The sequence below is a fragment of the Pinus tabuliformis genome, chromosome 8, assembly GCF_031772625.1.
Source record: "Pinus tabuliformis cultivar Carrire ecotype Pingquan chromosome 8, CPIR1, whole genome shotgun sequence".
Lineage (NCBI taxonomy): Eukaryota > Viridiplantae > Streptophyta > Pinopsida > Pinales > Pinaceae > Pinus > Pinus tabuliformis.
The window spans coordinates 288,804,136-288,812,384 of NC_142294.1; positions in this window are offsets into that span (position 1 = coordinate 288,804,136).

An 8,249-nucleotide genomic window follows, 5' to 3' on the forward strand; every position below is an offset into this window, starting at 1 on the left:
CATACTTTCTATGGACCTTACTACACAAAAAAGGAAAAATACATGAAAAAACGTTATTGCAATCACACTTTTCATGTATTTCACATTTTTCCTATAGGATGGTCCATCAAAAGTATGCAACATGGGTACTCCTTGAATGAGGAATGAAATTATGCATCCAATGAGTGTTCCCACATGAAATTTGAGTACAAATATAGGGAGATAAGTTGAAGATTTGAGTTGAAAAAGTAGGTTTTTAATTTTTTAATCTTTTTACTTTTTTACCCCAAAAATGGTGAATCATCCCCCATGGTTGACATCATCATCTTGAATCCTATTGGTTCTTATAAAGTTGATTTTGGTTGTACATTTTTGTTTTCAGACCCATTTTTTACCTCAAAATTTCTCTAATGTTATCTATGATTACAACCTTAAAATTGACATGGTAGTATAGGTAGAAGAACATTGAGGAATTTGAGATTTAAAACAAAGGGCTAAACAAAATCCTATGCATTAGATATTCAACAAAGAACATGAAATTAAAAAAAATGAGATACAAAAACCATGGAGCATTTCATTAAGGTTTCTTTTCTAAAAATTACAGGTATCTCGACTATTAGCACAACATTGATAAATTCATTAATCAAAGAAACCATTAGCTTCATTACACAAGTTTCAGAAGAAGAATGCCAAAAATTTAAAGTTACAAAGAAAAGAATACATACCATGAGCATTGTTAGAAATTGATTAACAGAGCAATGAAATACAAAATATATTTCAGAAACATAAATACAGAAACACATAAAACAAGAGAGACATAAATATACATGGTTCACCCAATTTGGGCTACGTCCACTGAGAAACAGCTAGTCCTTCCTTTTTGTCTTATCTAGAAAAGTGAAGATATACAACGTATAGTAGATCCGATGTAATTTACTCTTTTCTCTCACACGGTCTCTTCTCTATCTCTTGCTCAGAATAATAATCCACAATTGTAATACAATTCCCTCATATAAACCGAGGGGGTTCCTTCTATGGAAAAAAACCCTAAATTAACATAAATTCTACCATTTGACCATTCGCCTAATGAATGACCCACGTTGACTACAAAATTACAATATTTTACAAGGAACATTTTCATCTATTTTTAGCTTTGAGGGAACTTCCCTCGAACTCCTGCTAGAGGGAGGGCCCATAAAATTCATTGTTACCCCCCTTTGGACCCCCTAACAATAATTAAACGGACTGTGTTGCCGACCCATTAGGAACAAGGATTAAATGCAGTTGAAGCAAAAGCCTCTGATCAATCAAGAAGATAATCAGGCTCCACACCCAACAATCTCCCACTTGGAGACTGATTATAGCAACTACACCACTGCTTCACTTGTTGGACAATGCTTCCACTTTGGACTTGGTTGTTTCTCATCTTCATCATCATACTTGAATACCAATTGAACTTATTAGGATCTGAGTTTCTCCCCAGTTACAACTTTTGTTAACATGATTGCAGGATTCTGGTTAGTGTGTATCTTTTCCATCTTCAACTGTCCATCTTCCAACACTGGCCATATGAAATGGTACTTGAGTTGTATATGTTTAGTCTTGGAATAAAATTCTAAGTTCTTTAGAAGATGAATGACACTCTGGCTATCATTGTATAACCTGCCCATCTCCTGCTTGTTGCCTAACTTATCCATAAGCCTTTGTAACCAAATCATTTCTTTACTAGCCTTTGTAGCAACAACATACTCTTCTTCCATTGTTGAAAGTGCAACAATGTTTTGCAACTTTGAAACCCAACTTACAATTGTTCCATCTATAGTAAAGACATACCTTGTGGTGCTACTCTTGTTATCTTTATCACCTTCCATATTTGCATCAACATATCCCTATAGAGAAATGTTTGAACCACTAAAGCATAATGCTTGATTTGTAGTACCTATCAAATACCTGAGAATCCACTTCATTACCATCCAATGCTCTTTTCCTAGATTGCCCATGTACCTTCTTACAACTCCCACTGCATGTGAAATAGCAGGCCTTGTGCATACCATTGCATACATTAAGCTTCCAAATACTGATGCATATGGAACTTTACACATATAATCCATCTCTTTCTAAGTCTTGGGACACATCTCCTTAGTTTGAAATGGTTCGCTAAAGGTGTACTAACTAGTGTTTCATTTTGCATATTAAATATTTCTAACATATCTTCTATGTACTCACTCTGAGATAATGTTAATTAGTGATTTTTCCTGTCTTTAGTTATCCTCATACCAATGAATTTTTTTGTAGCAGCCAAATCCTTCATTGCAAACGAATTTTTCAATTTTTCTTTGAGCACATTTATTTCCTGAATGTTAGACGCTGCAAAAAAGCATGTCATCTACATACAATAGAAATATAATATATCTTCCATCATTTTGTTTCTTAAGACAAACATAGTGATCAAAATGAAATCTAGTATAACCTTGTTCAGAGATAAACCTGTCAAATTTTAGATACCATTTCTGTGGAGCTTGTTTTAGGCCATACAAGATTTTCTTCAACCTACACACTAATTTCTTCTTCCCTTTGACCTCATACCCTTATGGCTGTTGCATATATATTTCTTCCTCCAAATCTCCATGGAGAAAGGTTTTGTTTACATTTAACTGCTCAAGATGCAAATCTTCTACTACCACTAGACATAAAATAGTTATGATTGAAATCATTTTAACAATAGGAGGAAAAAGTTCATTAAAGTCTATACCTTTATTTTATCAAACCCCTTTACCACAAGTCTAGCCTTATACTTGTGTTTAGCTCCATATTCTTCCTTCAACCTATAAACCCATTTATTCTGCAATGTTTTTTTACCTCCATGTAACTTGACTAAGTCCCAAGTCTAGTTATGCATCAAGGAGTCCATCTCTTCTTCCATGGTTTGCTCCCACTCCTTCTTGGTTTCTACCTGCATTGCTTCTTCATATCTTTCTGGTTCACCAGAATCAATCAACAACACTTAATATAATGAAGGAGAGTATCATTCAGGGGGTCTATTTATCCTAGTAGATCTTCTAACACTAGTTTTAGGTGTTTGAGGTGCTTGTTGCTATTGTGGTTATTGTTATTTTTGTGGTCGTTGATAATTATTATTTTCAGGCACATTTACTTTTTTGGTGATCTCATTAAGCATTGTGTATTATTTGTTTTCTTTTACCTATTTCTTTTCTTGCATATGATCCTTATACAAGCCTTTTCATTGAATAAGACATCTTTGCTCCTAATGATTTTCTCATTTTCAAAATGATATAAGTGATAACCAAAATCATTAACACCATATCCAATAAAGGCACATTGGGCTTTGATTTTGCCTCAAACTTGTTTTGTTTTCTTTTATTAACGTGAACAAAGGCTTCAGAACTAGAAGTCTTTAAAAATGAGTAGTTTACCTTTTTACCTGTCCATGCCTCCTTTGGAATACCACCATCCAAGGAACTTGAAGACCCTCTATTTATTTGATAAACAATAATACCTATAACATCTTCCCAAAATTGTAAGGGAAATACTGCATGCAATCTCATGCACCTTGCACACTCCATGATTGTCCTGTTCATCATTTTTGACACACCATTTTCCTATGTTGTTCCTGCAACTGTCTTCTCTCTATGAATCCCATGCTCTGAATAGTATTTATGAAACTCTTTCCTACAACATTCACCTCCATTGTCTGATCTGAGACACTTCAAATTCTTCCCCATCTCATTCTTAACCAAAGCTTTCCATGAAAGCATCAAATACATCAAATTTATTCCAAATACAATAAATCTAGGTTTTTTAGCTGCATCATCAATTAAAGTAACATAATAGCGAGAGCCCATGAGAGATGATACTTGAGGAGGTCCCCATACATATCTATGCACAAGCTCTAATTTTTTTCTCTTCTTTCCCTTCCTAACTTTGATAAATCTATCTCTCTTTTGTTTTTTGTAAACACAAATTTCACAGAAATCCAAATCAACATGCTTCAAACCTCGCAACAAATTTCTTGAGTGAAGAATCTGCATCCCTTTCTCACTCATGCGTCTGAGCCTATGATGCCACAATGTTGTATCTGATCCCGTGGAGGTCAAAACATTAACAAAATAATAAATACCATTGCATAAATACAATATACCAGCATTTTCTCCATTTTCTATTACCAGAGCTCCTTTAGTGACTTTCTAGATTTTGTCTATGAATGTAGTTACACAACGTTCACCACTTAACTGCCCTATTAAAATTATATTTTTCTTCAAATCTGGAACATGCCTTCCCTCCTTCAATATCCATTTGTTTACATTTTGTTTCTTTATAAAAACCTTACCCATTCCAATGATTTTACAGGCTTCATCATCACCCAAATGAAAATGTCCAAAATCTCCTTGAACATAGTCATGAAAATGTTTCCTATCAGGTGTAGCATGGAATGAAGCCCCTCAATAAACTGCCCATGCATCAATAATTTCTTCCAATGAAAGAATCAAAGCATATTGCAACACATCACTTGTCACATTCACTTCAAGATTGTTCTCTTGTTGCCTATCTCCTTCTTTTCCTTTCCAATTTTTGCAGTCTTTCTTTAAGTGTCCTTTCTTCCCACATTTCCAGCACACTATACCTGATCTAGATTTAGATCTACCTTTTCTTAACTTATTGTGATTTCCTAGGCTCCCTCCTCTTTCCATTTTTCCTCCCCTGGTCTTTGCAGTCAAAGCCTTATGTTACAGGAGCTTTTCCATCTCATTTCCTTGCTAAGGATGGCACCAACAACATCATCAAACTTTAAAGTACTAGATCCAAAGAAAAAGTTACTAATAGCCATAAGTAAGCCATTCTAACTTTTTGGAAATGAGCACAAAAATAACAGAGCCCTAAATTCATCATCAAAATTTACTCCTACATAACTTAACTGACTGGTAACCGTGTTAAATTCATTTAAATGATCAGCGAGAGATCCTCCTTCTTAGACATATTCATATTAAATAGACGCTTCATAAGGAATACCATATTTTAGGCTAATGGTTTTTCATATAGTTTGGCTAATTTCATCATTAAGCTTCTTTTTTTTCATTTCCTATGAAATGTTAAATGCCACTGACACTACCAGACATAATGGTATTGTTCGTAGTGCCTTTCTGTTGAGAATCTCCCATTTTGCGTCCATAATACTTGTAGAGTGCTTTGATTTTTTACTCAATGGTAGATACAGATCTTTCTGATACAGATAATATTCAATCTGCATTTTCCACAACTAGTATTTTTGGCCATTAAATTTCTCAACCCTAAACCTACCATCTTCTGCCATTATTCCCACTTGAACTAGGAACCCTTCTCTCTTGTGAGTTTATTAGGCAAATTGAACTTTGACTCTAATACCAGTTGTTAGAAATTAATTAATTGAACAATGAAATGCACAAAATATTGCAGAAACACAAATAAATAAATGTATAAAACAACAGAGACACATATATACGTGGTTAACCCAATTTGGGCTACACCCATGGAGAAATAACTAGTCCTTCCTTTTATATTATCTAGCAAAATGAAGAGATACAACCTACATCAAATCCCCTTTAATTTCCTCTTTTCTATCACATGGTCTTCTCTCTCTCTCACTTAGAATAATAATCCACAACCACAATACAATTCCCTCATATAAACCGAGGGGTTGCTTTCTAAGGAAAAAAACCGTAAATTAACATAAATTCTACCATTAGATCATATGCATAATAAACGACCCAGATTTACTATGAAATTACAATATTTTACAAGGAAATTTTTCATTAATTTTTAGCTTTGGGGGCGCTACTCTTGGATCCCCACAAGGGGGGATCATAAAAGTCGTTGTCACCCCACACCCCCCCCCCCACCCCCCATGATGGAGATTAAATGGGAGGCATTGTTGCCCCGTTATGAATAGGGATCCAACGTGACTAAAACAAAAACCTCTGAACAATCAGGAAGATAATTAGGCTCCACACCCAACTAGGATTAGATACTAGGAATCATTTGAAACTTCTCATTAAATTCCCAAAATAGTTTGGACACATCACAAATAAAAATTAGTTAGAAATTGTATCTAGAGAAATAAATTCGAACCCCCAATGAGTTCTCCCATTACCTTTTTAAAGAAAAGGATCATGTTCAAGAACAATTAAAAACACATGTTAGAAGGTACAACTGTCTGTTTATCTAGTTGTCCTATTACCCAGTTATTATGACTATACTTTAACTAAAACAGGTACATCATAAGAAAATTAAAGGCCACGTGCTTAAACATTTGCATGGGCATAGGAACTTGGCCCTTGAGGCCCAACACTTGGATGTTCAGGCTCCACTATAGATTGCAAAAGGAGAGTTTCACATCTGTTCTACAAAGTTTTGTCTAGAGTTGGGCATTGAGAAATTATGTGAAAAGACACATGTAGCTATGTTAGCATGGTGTAGTATTGAAAATCCATCTGTAATAATTTAACTATTGTCTCGCCTTTCAATACTAGAGTCTTCTCCTATAAAGGGGTGTCAATTCTACACTTTTTTGTTATTAACTCTTGCTCATAAGCTTCCTAGGAAAATAAACTTCCATCTATACCCCAATAGGTTGGTAATCCAACTCTCTGCCTCTGATCAAACTTGGAGTCAAAAGTGGTTACAGAAATATTCAATACCTCTAGCTTTTTCTCATCCTGAACACACAATTGATTCTTCTCGATAGCCTTACTTATCTCTAGAATTATCACAACCATGTCAATAATGTGCATTTCCTTCAAGTTTATTGGAGATTTTTCATTTAAGAATTTGATCATTTTTCTGGCTCTTTGTGCTTCTTTTTGAGTTTCTTTCTTGCATGCAGCCAAAAATTCAGTAATAGTAGCAAATATTTCCCTTTCTTCTGCAACAACCTAAAAAAAGTTCCATGCAACCCATACTTGTTGGATTATATCATCCCAAATGACCTATCTAGAATCAACTAGGGACACATTCCTTTTTAGTCTACGTTTTAACTCCTTTACATCCTCCTGAGTTGTCTCATACTTTTCAGAAGTTTGTTCTACCTCCAATTTGGATGATATTCTTTTCCTTAATATCCATCTCTTCTTAAAGCAAGGTGATTTGATCTTGAAATTTTTTCATTTCTACCTCAGAAATGTTAAGCTCGGTCATCACCTTTGTCAGCTTTTCTGAAGGATCATCTGATTTGGTAGGAACTACAATTGTGCAAACATGATCTCTAATAGTGCATTATAGGTCTTGAACCTTCTCCTTCAAGGATGCTACCTTTTTGTTCGTATCAATTAGCTGAAGGGTTATTTTTCCTTTTCTTTTTACACATAAGCTACTCAGTAGTGTGCAGAGGCTCTGTTGTAGACATATTTAGCATTTGTTTTAACAACTAGACTTCAACCTCTATTCCTTGTATTAATGCTTTAATTTCCTCTTTATCCTCTCGGTTAACACCAAATTTGATGATCAATTCTTTGAAACCCTCATTTTGTACATACAGTGCCCTAGAAAGTGCCTTTTATTGCTTGATTTTATTAGAGGTCTTTTCTAGAAGTTTCTCCACTTTGTTGATTGTCACAATGAGGCCTAGCTTAGATCATGATATATCATCTCAGTAGTATGCCTACGTAAATTAATCTTCTCATGCAGAGGGACATTTGTAATGTTAAGGGATAAGTCCATAGTTTTAATCTCATCCCCTGTGGGGAGTAATTGAGTAGTAGGATGCAATCAGGAAAGCTTGAGTTAGTTCCTCTCCAGGTCCACTGTTAAAAGGAATATGGTCTAAGAAGAAGATGATACCCCTTTGGTTAGCTAAGCCATCATGAATCCCTTTTCTCTTTGACTGTTTTTTGTCAATTTTATGATAATATTTTAATTTTTCATCTAGAACAGAACTCCCTTCCACTGTAAGCACTTTCAATTCTATGGAGGTAGATGGTATAATCTACTCTGGTCTTGTCGGGATCATGTGTAAACATGGTTGATCAAAGGTATTTCTTTTTAATTTCACCTGTATTTCCTCCTTGTACTTAGGCTATATCCTAGCCTTCTTTGATGTCTATACCTCCACATCTATATCCATTGCTTCAGGAGTATTCCTTTTTAAAATTTTCTCTTTGGTTGTGGGGGTCTCAATCTCCAATTTTGAACTGATGGGTCAGGCCTCTTGATTTCCCTTCCACTCTATTTCAGGCTTGCTTTCATGGGTATATGGGGCTGATTTAAAACTCTTTCTCCTA